The sequence below is a fragment of the Palaemon carinicauda genome, chromosome 4 (genome assembly GCF_036898095.1).
Source record: "Palaemon carinicauda isolate YSFRI2023 chromosome 4, ASM3689809v2, whole genome shotgun sequence".
Taxonomy (NCBI): Eukaryota; Metazoa; Arthropoda; class Malacostraca; order Decapoda; family Palaemonidae; genus Palaemon; species Palaemon carinicauda.
Genome location: NC_090728.1, coordinates 187,612,976 through 187,628,417, shown reverse-complemented (window position 1 = coordinate 187,628,417; position 15,442 = coordinate 187,612,976). Strand labels below are relative to the sequence as shown.

Genomic DNA, 15,442 nt, shown 5'->3' with positions numbered 1-15,442 from the left:
TTACGTCTAAACGGACCACAGCTAAATTTTTAAAGTTCCCACGGTAAATTTGTTCTTTTTATCATTGGCCAACCTGTCTACCACATAATATGACTGAGGAAAAACTGCTTTAATATATTTAGGAAACCAAGAATTATGTTACAAAGGTTTACACTGCATATCATGTAAATCATAGCTTGGAACAGAATATCCAGTGGTTCTATAATTAGAAATTTGTTTCTTTGAAATTCACAGACAAGCAAAAATAATCCAAAAACTTTCCCCCGGGGCAAAAGGTAGAGAGAAAACCTAGAGTGACGCACGTTTCCAAAGCGTTCGTGTGCATGGCAAGGCGCCCCTCGAGACCTGCCCACTGCCCCCTTTCGGCCTGGGGCCAGTCGACTCGGGCGACCGACTTCCCGGAAACCTGCCACGCGTCCTGGACAAGAGATGGACTCACGGCGCCAGTCACTGGTATACGACCATGCAAATTGATACCACAATTGCTCAAAATTACAAGGTAACCCCAAAATATTGCTTTCATATATGGATGAGATATCGTAAGGGGTAGATGAAGATGGTTTGGGCATACTCTTCGCACTCCCCAAGAGAGATTAGTTCACCAAACTTTCAACGGTGCACCACAAAGCACTAGACGAGTTTAGAAGACCCAGTGCTACGTGGCTGAAGACTATGAAGTTTGAAATAGATGATGAATGGAGAAGTATTTATTTAAAAGCTCAAGAAAGAGACGACTGGCGAAATGTAATGGAGACCCTTTGCGGCAATAAGCGTAGTAGGAGATGATGATGATATGACATAGGGAAGAAGTGTTATTTCTTGGTCAAAGGAGATGAGGTTTCCCCAAATCTCTCTTGTTTTACTGGAGGATGGAAATGGATGAAGAATATCCGGTAAAGGGAAAGAATCGACACGGAGTTTTTACGATCGCTTTTGTTGCAATATGGGTCCGCTAAACACCTGGCTAATATTCCACCCTCATCCTGCGGAGGACGGCAAACAGGTGTAATTAAGAAGCGGTCGTATTCGACTTTAGTCGAGGAGAAGTTGGATCTACGACGAAGTAACTTGGGCAATGAAAGTGAACAAAAGTTCCTTAGCTGTCCATTTTAGTCCATACAAGGCTAATAAGTGATTTTTTATTTTATTTTTTAATATTAATCACCTGCGTGTTTTGAATGGTTAGAGACCAGGGTAAAAATCTAATTCACGTGCATCAACTACAATATCATATTAATTTTAATTGTTTTATATTAACATTGAGAAGGTAACAGAAACATTTAATGTTTAGCTGCTAGTAAAATACATTCCCCAAATTTTAAAGAATCTAAAACACCATTTTATTATCTAATTCCAGAGTAAATATCCATCGATACCCGACCTGATAAAGTGAATTTACCACCAAAAGTTACCAGTTTACTGCAACCATGCAAGACCTACATATTGCCCTCTACACACATCGTCTCCCTGACCCGGAGTAAGGTGGAAGAATGAGACACAGACAGGCTGACAAAGGTAAGTTGAACTTCTTGAGTGGTGCAACAATGTACAATTTCCGGCCACAGGCTCCTTCTCTGTACGAGGTGGCCTGCCAGCAGGCTGTGCTCCCATGCTGTTCATATTTAATATGAATTACAAATTATTTTCAAATATAGTCATCAAGGTTGCTTTAATTCTTGTAAGATTAGTTTTTGACCAGATTAGCGACTAGTTAAATCATCAGAAAGAGTAACAATGAAGGGGTGTGCATCATCATCACAAATTCATGTTGGAAAATCGTGCCGTGAGTCAGCTATTTTTGTCTGTTTAATCTTTGGTTTTGGTTGCGTTGGGTGAAAAGTTAAAGCAGAAATCAGTCTCTCTCTCTCTCTCTCTCTCTCTCTCTCTCTCTCTCTCTCTCTCTCTCTCTCTCTCTCTCTCTCTCTCTCTCTCTCTCTCTTCCGAGAATTAGATAAGACCCAATAGATCCTAAAAGGTTTTAAATGATCTAAATCGGGCTTGAGACCATTAAGGATGCCAGGATATAAACGAAAAGAAACGTCCCGGATGAAAAACGATCGAATGGTCCTTGAGATGATGATGACCAGGCCATAAAATTTGGGAGAAGGTGAACACAAAGCCTTTACCATTAAAAGAACTATGGCTGTAATCTTAACGCAGACTAACCCGTGCAAAGCTGCCCGAGAATATTTAAAAAATAAGAAAGTGACGACGTGTGTCATCTCACCATTAAATTGAGAGGCCACTTGTCTTGAAAGGATAATAATCGACACTTGACATACCGTGCCCAATCACTTTAAAACTCCTTCTAGGAAACTTCTTGTTGTAATAGCTTTTAAAAATAGTTTGCCAAAAAGTGTATTTTTACTTCCAGTATTTATAGTTTGTATATGAAATTTTATTTTAATGTTATTATTGTTCTTAAACTTCTCTTGTAGTTTTTCCTTATTTCCTTTCCTCACTCGGCTATTTTCCCTGTTAGAGCCCTTGGGCTTATAACGTCCTGCTTTTCCAAGTAGGATTGTAGCTTAGCAAGTAATAATAATAGTATAAAAGTGTGGTTAATCTCTTAAAAAAATAGTATCAGATATTGAACTATTACGAGATCATAAACAAATATTCTAATGAAAAATACTAACAAAAGTAAAGTAACAAAATTCATCAAATATATAATTAATAAGATGAACGTTCACAGTGCTTTTCCAAACTGAATGTAGGCATAGAATAAATAAATACTGAATATGATGCCGTTGGGTACATGGATTTCAGGATCGTAAATGCCATTGAAATGCTAAGAAGTAAATTACTGCTTGGATTATACGAAGCAGTCTTCAAACATCGGAATTATTTTACACATTTTTGTTTAAACACTAGTAATTTTGCACTAAATGATTTCATCAACAGTCCAGTGATGGTGCACTGAAAATGAAATAGAACGCCATTAAGTGGAAAAAATGAAGAGAACAAATTATAACTAGGAAAAACTGAAGAACTTCAACTTGTTACTGTGGGCAACCACAATAAAATAGGTCAAGAGGCAAAATGAGAAAGAAGCAAAATTGAGGTTTGCAATGGTTATCGGTGGTAACGTGAGTGGCAGGGCACTGGATTATTTATCCTAACGCTCTCCGATAACCCCGTGTCTGGATGGCCATAAGAAAGTCTCTGTTCAACCCCCCCCTCTCTCTCTCTATCTCTCTCTCTCTCTCTCTCTCTCTCTCTCTCTCTCTCTCTCTCTCTCTCTCTCTCTCTCTCTCTCTCTGTGTCGAACACCCTCTAAAGTAAGTTGCGAAATTGCTTTGACCAAGATTCACGTATTTTAGGTAGGAATTAAACAAATTTCGCACATGACAGACTAACATAGTATATGAACTAATCCTTGAAAGAGAATCTGTAAAAATCAAGGGAAAGTCTTCCTGTGTGTGTGTGTGTGTGTGTGTGTGTGTGTGTGAGGTGAGTAAGGGGATGAGAGGAAGGAACTGGCACTGTTTATTTTCAAGCGAGCGAAAGGTATAAAAGGAGAGAGACAAAGGAACTCTTTCTCTCCTGATTCTCAAGAGTAAAATCTTTTGCCACTCTACCTCTTTTTGTAAATAAAAGGTATGAAGATAAGCACTTGGGGAATATACAAAACAAAAAACAAAAAAAAATTTGGTAATTAGATATTGTTTTTAGATAGAAAATATAGAATACCTGAATTTTCTCATCATTGGCAAAATGATTTATAAGGATCATAAATTATAAGGCGAACAATCGTGCCAAAATGACATTTTAGTTTAATACCTTGGTGTTTGGAAACATCAGCTACAAATAATAGAAATAAACATAACAAAATTCTCTCTTATATAAAGCTTGGCCGATGAAAAGAATTGATGAATGCCATTTCAAAGGTTTATAATTTGCCTTATCAACGAATGTTGAAGCGTGACATGGAGTACGCACGATAAGAAATGACAGGTGATGTAAACAGCCTTTTGCTTGGCCAGATCTTATTACAGTTTGCCCCGGGAGGGAGGCTGGGAAGGGGTTGGGTATGTAGATCCTGGTGTTAATGAGTATTTTTTATTATTTTTCTTAGAGAGAGAGAGAGAGAGAGAGAGAGAGAGAGAGAGAGAGAGAGAGAGAGAGAGAGAGAGAGAGAGAGAGATTTACTATCATCAAAATAAATGGAGGGCATGAATTGAAAGAGCTGGTGGGAAACTCCTCCAAATGGTACTATTAGGCGTAATTGCATTCGCCTCTACAATTTCGATCTATAATAATGACATAGCTCCCAATTAATCTTCAAGTCAGTCTTATTAAGTATGAGGGTTATTCCTGAATTAAAGTAGTTAACGTTTAAGAGCTAATTACTTAATAACAAAGTGATCGATAAAAGTTGAATATACATACACCGAAATAAGGACTTGAAAGTTGAAAAAGGCAAATGACATTCTAGAGATTTTTCTTCCTAATATATAATTATACAACTGAAAAATTATCCGGTAGCAGTAAATATTGCAATTTCTTTCTGAAGGCAAATTTAGTATCTAAAAGCAATGTTTTAAAAAAGAATAACGAGAACCGCCTTCAATCTATAGGAGGTAAAGAACCTTGATGCTCACTACCTTCTCAGGTAGCACTGATTAAAAAGTTACTGCATCTGAAAAGACAAAGAGCCTCATAGCCTTTGGAGAAGGCCTTGGAAACAAGTGTCATCTGTCGCCTTGACTCAATGTTTTAACAGAAAGAGCGGGGACCTCCCATGAATGACCCCTAACCACATCTCGCACTCGAAACATGGAGGACCACACCAGCGCAGTCATTTCCTTTATTCTTAATTCCATTGTGCTGAGCAAGAGTCACCACTTCCCTCATTTCTACTACGGTTAGGCTTTAGAAACTCTGGCCACTGGAAGCATTATGTGATGCGATTCTAACTAACGCGAGAATGACATTATGGTCCGCTAACCACACGAGATCTTTTTTAGTGTCCTTTCTCTAAGGGAAACTTGCACGTGCTAAGTTAGAGAGTTTTATTCCAGTTTGTCATAATGATTAAATTTCACTGCAAAAGAAAGTTTAGTATATAAGCTAACTTCTGGTAAATGATGTGTGTACATTGGGTGATGGTTATTTTATCAAAACCGAATATTTTTAACAACTATTAATACTAATCATTACTGTCCAGGTAATAATTTACAATAGCTAGACAAATATATTCTTCCACTGTCTTGGGTTAGGGTTCTCTTGCTCCAAGGTACGGCTATTTCCCTGTTGGGGCCTCTGGCCTTATAGCATCCTGCTTTTCCAACTAGGGTTGTAGCTTAGCAAGTAATACTACTACTACTACTACTACATAATAATAATAATAATAATAATAATAATAATAATAATAAAGGATGCACCTTCCATCGTATGGAAGAACAGGTGTTCTTTCTATTTCAAGTCACCTTATGAAACTAGCTTAACATAAAACTAAATCTGCTAAAGCAACCAAGAGTCTGTATTGAAGTAAAAGTGTGGAACGAAAACAACGAAACGGCAACAGAGGGAGGGTGAATGAGAGCACCCCTGGTTGCATTAAGGTGAAATATGGAGGTGAAGGGGTCACCTGGGGGGAAAATGGGGAGGGCTTCGAGAAACCATTGGGGTGAAGGGGAGGGGTTAAAGAGACAGCCTTACTATCTGTGAAATATGGGGTTCCATAAGCAGCAATGGGTTTCCTTTGCAAAAAATGTCAAGGAATATAATGAAACTTTCTCCCCGTTTCTTTTCGGTATACTTCACTGACTTATTCCAGCCCTAGTTTCAGGTTTACAAAATATTTTAGATGCAATTTTTTTTTGCCTGTCATGCATATGCTAAAATAACTCTGGTTAGACATTATAAATATATTGAACATATAACTTAAATTTAGTTTTATGAAAGTACATGAATTTGAAAGAAATAACCAAAGCCGGTTTCTATCATCAAAAGTGAATTTTTTTTTCTTTTTTAACCAACCATGCAACTCATAGTTATAGAACCTTTAAGAAGAAGCCATGCTATTTATAGCGGAAAAAAAGGAGTTCCGGCTAAATTTCATACCTAAATCGTGCATGCCTTTATAAACCTCACGATGTCAATCTGAAGATGATTTCGAAACGATACGACTGAAAAAAAATAGGTTGGTCCTACAAGCAATGGTGCGTTCCTTCAGGCATGCGCGTCTAAGATGATTCCCACGATTAGTGCCTTTTTCCCGCATGCATTGTAGCGTTCCCACACTCCTCCAGGTAACTCCTCCACCTGGAGGAGTGCGACCGAGTAGGGCCACTACATGAGAAACTTCTTGCCCCTCCCCCTTCTTTCCTCCCTCTAACTACATCACTTCATAATAATAATTACCAGCGAGCCTACTATTTATCTTGCCACAGTACTCCCTCCGATCACCCCCTCTAAACAACACCTTTCCCAATGTGGGAGGTGGCTATAAAGTGAAAAGATTTTCATGGTCATCATCCGATAAACAATAGATTATTAATGTATTATAATATAAATAAACAACCTTAAACTTATTTTCTACAAAGAACAATAACTACCAACTAACCTTTTCCCCCCTTGCGCTGATCGATAGATTGTGTCAAAGTTAACAATGGATGCTCAATGTTGAAATAAAGAACATGGATAATATTTTCAAAGGCTTCCATCCAAGAAATTTTTCTCCTCCCCCCCCCCCCCCCCCCTTGCCGCTTCTTGCGTACCCTGTACCTGCCCAAACCTCCATCTCGGCCCCCCCTTACGGAAAGTGAGAGGCAAACCTTGTGTGACTGTGAGGATTAGAGTTTTCACAGGGGCTGTTTACCTGGGAATACATTTTGAATGGATTGATTACGTCAGTAGTAAACCCGCTTATTTGCTTGTTTGTCTTTCGTAGGTATGCTAACGAGAGTATGATAATGACTCGAGCGTTGATAAGATTTGTGAGCAATAATACACGACATACATACAAGGTTGCATCAATGAAGTTATTCTGTAGAATGATTAGCCTCAATGTCGTAAAAAGTTATCAGTAACGGGACTTGAATAAACACCAATGTAATGTTCAGTAAAAGGACTTACATAAACTCCAATTTAATGTTCAGTAACAGGAATTAAATAAACAAAAAATCTATTGTTCAGTAAGAGGACTTAGATAAACACAAATCAAAATGTTCCAGATTCCTTTCTATATTCGTTACCACGTATGCAAGTCGCTCACCTTACAATTGGCCCCAACTAGTGAAGATGAGTACGGCGTACAAGTCTTCTGAGCTGGTACGGAGTCAAGGGTCAAGTACAACGTGGCATGACCTGAGTCTATGCGTGACCTGACAGGCTCATCTTCATACAACCAAGAGGCACTGAAATAACCCTTCTCCTTTCTATACGAAGGATGCAATTTCATTCGAATCTGTATATTATTAACAAAGGCGGCTTGGAGGCATCTTGAAAAAAACGGGTAGGAAGAGAGAGGCGGAACCTTTTTTTTTCTTTCTTTCTTTACGCAGAACATCTTCTATTGCAGAAAGTTGCACTTACTACTTGTGCGTGGGAAAGATTATTCAATGGGATTTGAAACGGGAATAGCTTTGTTTTAAGAATTATTTTTGAAAAAGAAATTATGGCTATAAACAATCTGTTTAGGTACATAAATGACGTCAGTATAATTTTAAAAAACATTAAGAAATTCTGCCTATAAATAATCTGTATAGATATAAAAATGATGGCAGTGTATTATTAACAAATATTAAGAAATTGTGCCTATAAATAATTTGTATAGGTATATAAATAATGGTAATATAATAACAAGTATTATCTCACAGGAAAGACCAGTATATCACGAGATGTATATCCTGTTGAAGGACCGCCCTTAAGAAATCAGTTCCTGAGAACGATCTTTCTCAGGTGCAGCCTTCCATGAAAGACAGAGAGAAGAGGCACGTCTAAATAACTGTGGGAACCAAGAGTACTCTTCGTGGAATTGAATTGGACTAAAATTTGATTCAATCAATGCTTATTTTGTATTATGTTCGACAGACTTCAGCTGATGGTATTATTTATGGCTGTGGGTTAGTGCAGGATCTTATCATTTTAAATCCGTGAGAGAGAGAGAGAGAGAGAGAGAGAGAGAGAGAGAGAGAGAGAGAGAGAGAGAGAGAGAGAGAAACTTGAATGTTTGGACTATGAGTACGTAAATGGGATGTGTATATGTTTTTGTGAGCGTAGAAATATAAGCGTGGGAACCAATGGCGTTAAAGGGAAAGGGGGGGAGGGAGGGTGTGCATGTCTCACTTCGGCAGAGGTACATTACCTGGATGGGGGCGGGGGCGGGGGGCAGCAATGTACGCACAGAGGAGGCTGGGACAGGTGGAAGAGATGCTCCCACGAGATGAAGATCTGGTTAGGATGTCTATTGTTCCACGTGAGATAAGTGAAACTTTTCTGGGGAGGGGGGGGGGAGTTCCTTCCTGGACCACATTCATTACATAAACTCAAAACTGGAACAGTTCCTCTCTCTTCGAGAAATGTAAATTTTCGTGTGATAAGATTCTCCATTATTGAGTTTTGTCTTTTATCTTCTGCTTCGTTGTATTTTATTGTTTTAAAGTTTAAATATTATGATTTTCTAGTCTCATATAGCTCGCTCTTGAAAATGGAAGTCAGGCAAATAATGTCAAATCAAGCTAATATACTTTTTTATGCCTAAAATAAATATTTCATTAGGAAAATAATCATCATGCAAGTGTATTAAGTATTAATCATCATGCAAATGTATTAATGAAAACATGAATCACCACCTTCAAAACATTGCGAATGTCATACGTAACATGAATATACTTTTTTTTTCTACATAGAAATGTCTCATAATAACAGGCAATGTGGTTTGGCGTTAAATTAAAAGCTTTCGAACGGTGACCAGTGACACAAGGCACCCATTAGCTCAATAACACGAACTGGTGTAACCAGCAGACTTGAGCGAGGAATAAATTTCCATTTGAATTTTCGACCCGTACTTTTGACAGAACCAACAGTACCAATCGGTGTGCCATATAAGGGTTCCTTTGAGATGACATCGTCTCCAAATAAGAGTGTTAATGCCTCTTCACACTCCAGCCACGATTGCCAAACTCCGGTCGCTTTGGTAACTCTCAATTACGCAAATTCATACACCGCTTTCCTACACTCCCTCGTCGCCTATAGTAACACTTTTGGGCCATTGCATCTTGCCGCTTACTATATTATTATTATTATTAAAGCCCACTGAAAGTATTTGACTTGATAAAAAACGAAAAGTCGTGTTTTACGCATTTCTTTGCGTATAAATCATTAAAATTTGAGAAGTAAACAAAACTTCGTTTTACGCATGTAGTCCTTGTATAAATCAATAAAAGACTAAAATTTATATAAATCTCACAAAAAAAAAAAAAAAATCACGTCAACGATATAGAAGCGATATTAGAATTCATCCCACACTAATAGACGTTTGCCGACACGCACGAACCCGGATCAGTATGAAAAGTGAATTTATGATGGCCAAGTCTCTCCTCCCCTGTACCGAAAAGGAGGTCACGTACCTGTCCGATGTAGGGAGTGACCCAAAGGGAACGACCGTCGAGTCGATGTGGCGTCAGGGCCATATATGGACTGATGCAGAGCAAACCCACGCAACGCCAAGTCGCGAATGGTCTCAATCACATGTTTTTCCATCAAGCGCGCAAAATGAACGTTAATTCAGTCGTGCTATGTTTAACTAAAATGGCTTGGCGCCTTTTATTGACTGTAGTGTTTAATTTATAAATGCTCACTGCAAATTTTCGTTCTCTTCGAGTAAACACTTGGGGTAAACTGTCACGTACAGCTGATAGCACAGACCACCGTCTTAATTTCATGACAAACAGTGAGTATTTATGCTTTGATTTTAATATTTAACGATAATATATTTATATAACTGTTGAAATTTAACAAGAGCATCAGTGCACACACTACAAACTACATGGTACTTTTGTCCATTTTTTTTTTCATGCAACGAATTTTTTCCCCAAAATAATATAACTGAAAAAAAAAATCCACAAAACTCCACAAACTTAAGGTTTCAGCGGCCACGACATTAAAATCTTAGTAATTACATAATGGAGAAGAGGGTCTCTCGTCAACCAAACATGAAAGGGAACATATTTTTTTCTCAAGATTAAAAAGCGTGACGCCGTCACAGCGTCGGTTTGGTCTGGGTTTGGTCTGTGGTTAGCCACATTTGGTCTGGTTATCCTGCCATAACCTAAGAAAGTATAATTATAAAGGGGGTTATTTCATTTATGCAAGGAAGCTAGGTGGGAATTGCTCTTTTACTAAATCAGTGAGTAAACAACTATGTACATACACTTTCCAGTTTAAGTATTCCATAATTAAGAAAGTTTAAAACCCCTAAAAAAACCATCTGGAGGAAAATAAGACAAAATTTATGCTATCCTACATAATGTATGGGATGGCCATGAATAAAACAATGACCCCCAAACCCTCATTTCAATGAAAAGAGAAAGAAACAATAGACGGTAGCCATAAAACCCAAAGGAGCAGCAGGAGTTAGGCTGAAGGCTATCCTAAAAAAAGAAAAAAAAAGATTTTTTTTCTCGGAGGCGAGATTATCATCGGATCTTCTGGGTGCCAGGGGAAAGGCACGTAAGGGGATAAAGAAATTGGTGAAGGATATGCTAAAATTAGCATCCCAAGAGTCTCTCTCTCTCTCTCTCTCTCCTCTCTCCTCTCTCTCTCTCTCTCTCTCTCAACCGGACCTTTGCATGCGAAACGTTTGACAACGGGAATTATATATCGGAATAAATACTACTACTTCAATAGTTCATGACTGTAGTATACTGTACTTGATTTACATTAATATATTTATTTTTGTAATTCAATTTATTGTAATGCACTGACCAAGGCTGTTTTCGAAGAAACCTTTTTAAACAGGTTTATTTCCTACAGTAAGAATGAAAGTACATACAAGATAGCAACACCAAAATCATGAAGTTTATGTACTAACTCCTAGCAATGAAAATATAAACAACTTGGTAATTAGTTTTTACATCCGAGTGCCTCACGATCTCGATCACAGGCCAGGTCAAATGGAAACAGGTTGACCGACAGTAAAAGGCCACTCGGTTAATGAAAGTACCAGAGTTTACCTACGTCTATAGGGGCCACTGAAAGTAGAGTGACATACTGACATAGGAGACAATACGGGTGTTATACATAAATTGAAATAATAATAAAGTTGAGAAATAAACAGAGAGAGAGAGAGAGAGAGAGAGAGAGAGAGAGAGAGAGAGAGAGAGAGAGAGAGAGAGAGAGAGAGATGAAAATCGGTTATCTTTTGCGTCTGGACGCAGTCCCCAAGACAACTTTTACCCGATCACGTCTTACGTCCACCCCAAACCACAATGTAGTGTGTCCCCTTGGCTCGAGAGACAGGTTATACTCACAATACCGTTATCTACCCTTGCTTCACTCAGCATCCATATTTACCTGTAAGAAGGAAACAAATATTAGTATATATCGGTAAATAATAAACATAAAATTATAGTATAGTAGGGAGCTGTCACTATATTTTAAAATCATACAAGACAGGATGTTTATAGGCAAGCAGCTGTTGCTTTAGATTGAGAATACCAAACGACCTTAAAGATTACTAGAAGGTTAGGATTACTAGAAGGTTAGTTTTTAATCTCTATTCGTTATGTTGTTGCCATGTATTCTTGTATGCCAATAGCTTGGCAGTATTGATTAACGGTATTTGGTAATACGAAGTATATTCGTTCTAGACAGGACACGCCCAATCAATTTGCATAATGCATGTAAACATACGCAATTTGGCTTAATGCCCTTTTAGCATTGCGTACTTGACCCATATACATTTTTAGGGAACACCCATTTATATTTTTCTTTCGTATTTTAGACAACTTCAAGCCAACATGAAGTAGAATTCCCACAGTCTGTCATATCAAAGCACAGCTCATATTCCTTGTAATATATATTTATCGTAACTTTTTACTCCTGAGGCAAGGAAAAGAAAGATTTTGTGTTGATCAAGGTGCTACAGTTCAGGGCATCGACTGGACACACCTTAAAAGCACCCCCCCCCTTCCCCTCTAAGTCAGCATTGTTTGCCTGTGGGCTAACTTACCACCCCACCCAACCTCACAACCACACCTAACAGCTCCACCACCACGCCCAGTGTTTCTTTATGTAGGGGCATTGGATTCCTTGGATGTTAAAGCCAAATTTACTATAAGTTTTCATTACTTTGCTAGTTGTATATGAATTCATTTATTATTAAAATACTGAATCCTGATTAAAATGATTTTTCCATTATGTCACTTTTAACATCTCGATTATCTTTTCCAATTCCACCCCAAAGCTTACCCAGTAACGTTTACTGTTATAAACGTAGCTTGTGGTATTGCAAGCAGTTTTCTAAAACATTCACTCCCTTCCAGTATTGACATCGAAGAAAACGGACCAAGACCATCAGAGAACATTTTAGTCCTATGCTCATTCGAAAACTTGTGGCTGTATCTCAGAAAACGGGATACCTGGCGCTTGGCGTGGTCTTGTACCTGGTGCGAGGCTAGAAAATGATTCCAAGTACTTTACGTTTTCATCTTTTGTTGCGTAGTTCTTTTTCTGGAGATTTTTGAGATTTCCAGAGATGTTTGCGTAAGGTGGAATAATTCTTTGCACTCTTATATATGAGCCTTTTTATCGTAAAATTACGCTAAACAATGAATAATAGAAATACTTGAATGAACTCCGGCATCTCAAATTCACTGTTGTGCGTATGCACTAGCACGCAAAAGAACCTCATCGCCTTATTCACCTCTATTTTAAGGGTTACTCTTCCGTGGCTTTGAAACCTCTCTAGTTTCACCTGAACAAGGAACCATCACCCCTATGTAGAGGTGAAATTAGGTCTTACCTTACTTATACCTTTGGTACCTCAGGCAGCCTCGGACTTAGCCTAAGGGCACTACACCTTGCCTTGGCCAAACCAGACCCCCTACACGATCTCCCCATCTCAACCCAGGGTCCCGATAGTTGAAGACGAAGAGATGATTTTCTTTTTTTCTTTCATCGAACAGCATCGTTTTTATAAGCGAACGAGCTCACATTTATTTAGATAACACATGCATGAATATTTAAGTGCATGTAATGCATGGGACGAAATTAAAATTTCGCTTTATTGTAAACAATTCGCGAGTGAAAGCCAAAATACGCCTATTATCAGAGAGAGAGAGAGAGAGAAGAGGAGAGAGAGAGAGAGAGAGAGAGAGAGAGAGTGTGTGGGTTTGTGGTTTTATCGTTATTCTTACAAGTAATTTCCTACATTATTATAACTTCAAAATTATCGATTTTCTTATTTTCGTTCAGTGTTACCAAGACGATATCAGACGCAAGCCATCTGATGCTCTCACAAGACACAAATTTAATGGAAGCTTACGCAACGTCGTCTCACGATCGGCGTATGTTAAAGGAACCAATGGGCTGTATTTATCGGAAAATCACGATCATTCCAAAGTTTCAAAATTCCTTCCCATTTCAGGACGAAAACAAGTAACGTGAGTTGGACATGTTACCGCCTTATCATCGGAATTGTCCACTCTTGCAGTTTTAAAACCTCCTACTGCCACGGATCGTGCAAGAAATGTATGAAGCTATAATTAAATATTGCAAGACCAATGTACTATTTGTTTTTTCCTTTGAATATTTGAAGGTGATTATCACTATTTGGTATTTAAAAATAATTAAGGAATATATCATGGCAGGTTAAAATCTCTCATTCAACCTAAGTATAATCCCATATCATCTTACGGAAATAGTAAATTGCTATGAGAGATTCAGGCGCTGTCAATCGATTAAAATTGGGAAAAGGAAGAGAAGAGAGTAATAACGTTAAAAAAAAAGATGTGTTGATTATATACTCGTATGTAAAACACGGCTTGTGGAAGTAGTTAAAAAAACTTTATTGATGCAGGAACAAAAGCATGTAACAGACCTTAATAACTGGTGTAAAAGGCCCAATTTCAATTGAAATAGGATATAAAAAGTGAGGATATGAGAGATAAAAATACGAATAGTAGTCATAGACTCTCAAATTCAATCGATTGAAGATGTAGCGAGTGGGGAGACACGTAGCAATGGCAGTTGTACATGGCAGGATAAGAGCAGGTTACCCTCAATACTCGGTGGGTGTCCTCTCCACCTGGAGCGATGTCTTCAGGACCCACCACATATTCGAAGAATCTCCGGCGTCACTCACGGAGGAGGGTCGCCTTACTAAGCATCATTTTGCTTCGGAATTATTATAGTCTGCTATATGACCAGTCAGAAATGACTGGTAAATATTTGGATAGACATGCATACGCACCCCGGCCCCTAGTATGACCAACCTCTCTCTCCAATACTCAACGGATTGGGAAAGCTAGGCGTAACCGATATATATATATATATATATATATATATATATATATATATATATATATATATATATATATAATATATATATATATATATATCAGACACTTGCTCTTTATTGTATAAGGATATATAGAGGTGATTTCAAAAATTTTTATCATTCTGAAAGTTTATACTTTAAAATCATTATAATTAAAAATTTTCATATTTTGTTGCATTGTATATTTACAGAAATACATTAATGCTTGGTTAAATTAGACAATGGGCGAGGGGTTTCCAAAACTCGTTTTATCCTTACCTGGATGAACTGCGTATAATTTCAACCATAGACTCTCTCTCTCTCTCTCTCTCTCTCTCTCTCTCTCTCTCTCTCTCTCTCTCTCACAGGGTAGATGGAGAGCGGCATTTTCTTTAATGGCAGTCCTTCTTCACCTTCCTTCCCTCGTTTGTCTGTTAGGATATGGCAGCTAATGGGGGGGGGGGAGGCGGTTTGATAGGTAGAATGATAGTTGTTGGATTCTGACGCGTCAGTCACGAGGACCGTTTTATACCAGAAGGAACACCCAAAATCTAATTGTATTTCTAAAGCATTTAAAATCCTATTATTGTTTTTATATCCACTCTTTTTCAAAAGGAATTTAATAGAGTAACTTCTCTTAGACACAAGATAGAAGTTAAACCTCCCAACAATTTTGCCAGAAAAGATAAAAAGAAGTAATGAAGGTTTCCCGGACAAAACATTAACATGATAAGATGTGAAACATAATGCACTTATAGTTATATCACTCGCCGAATAATAATAACATACGTACTAAGTTTTCATCGAAAACACACCCAATCATAGCCTATGTTGGTTAATTTTTGCATATCAGAAAATTATTAAAACTTTCTCTTAAGAACAAATTCTAAGCCTAACTCAAATCCGATTTGGACGCTTCATTAACATGCGGCTTCCCACCGTATTCCATTGTTT

General features: G+C 37.9%; 1 long non-coding RNA gene across 1 annotated transcript in view; it reads left to right on the top strand.

Annotated features, from left to right (window-relative positions):
• Positions 1-13,720, top strand: part of LOC137640279 (uncharacterized) — a 35,525-nt gene extending 21,805 nt beyond the window's left edge. The window contains exons 2-3 of the long non-coding RNA XR_011044323.1: positions 1,358-1,515; positions 13,426-13,720. This is a non-coding gene — a long non-coding RNA (uncharacterized lncRNA). The remainder of the gene's footprint in view (positions 1-1,357; positions 1,516-13,425) is intronic.
• Positions 13,721-15,442: the final 1,722 nt, after the last annotated feature.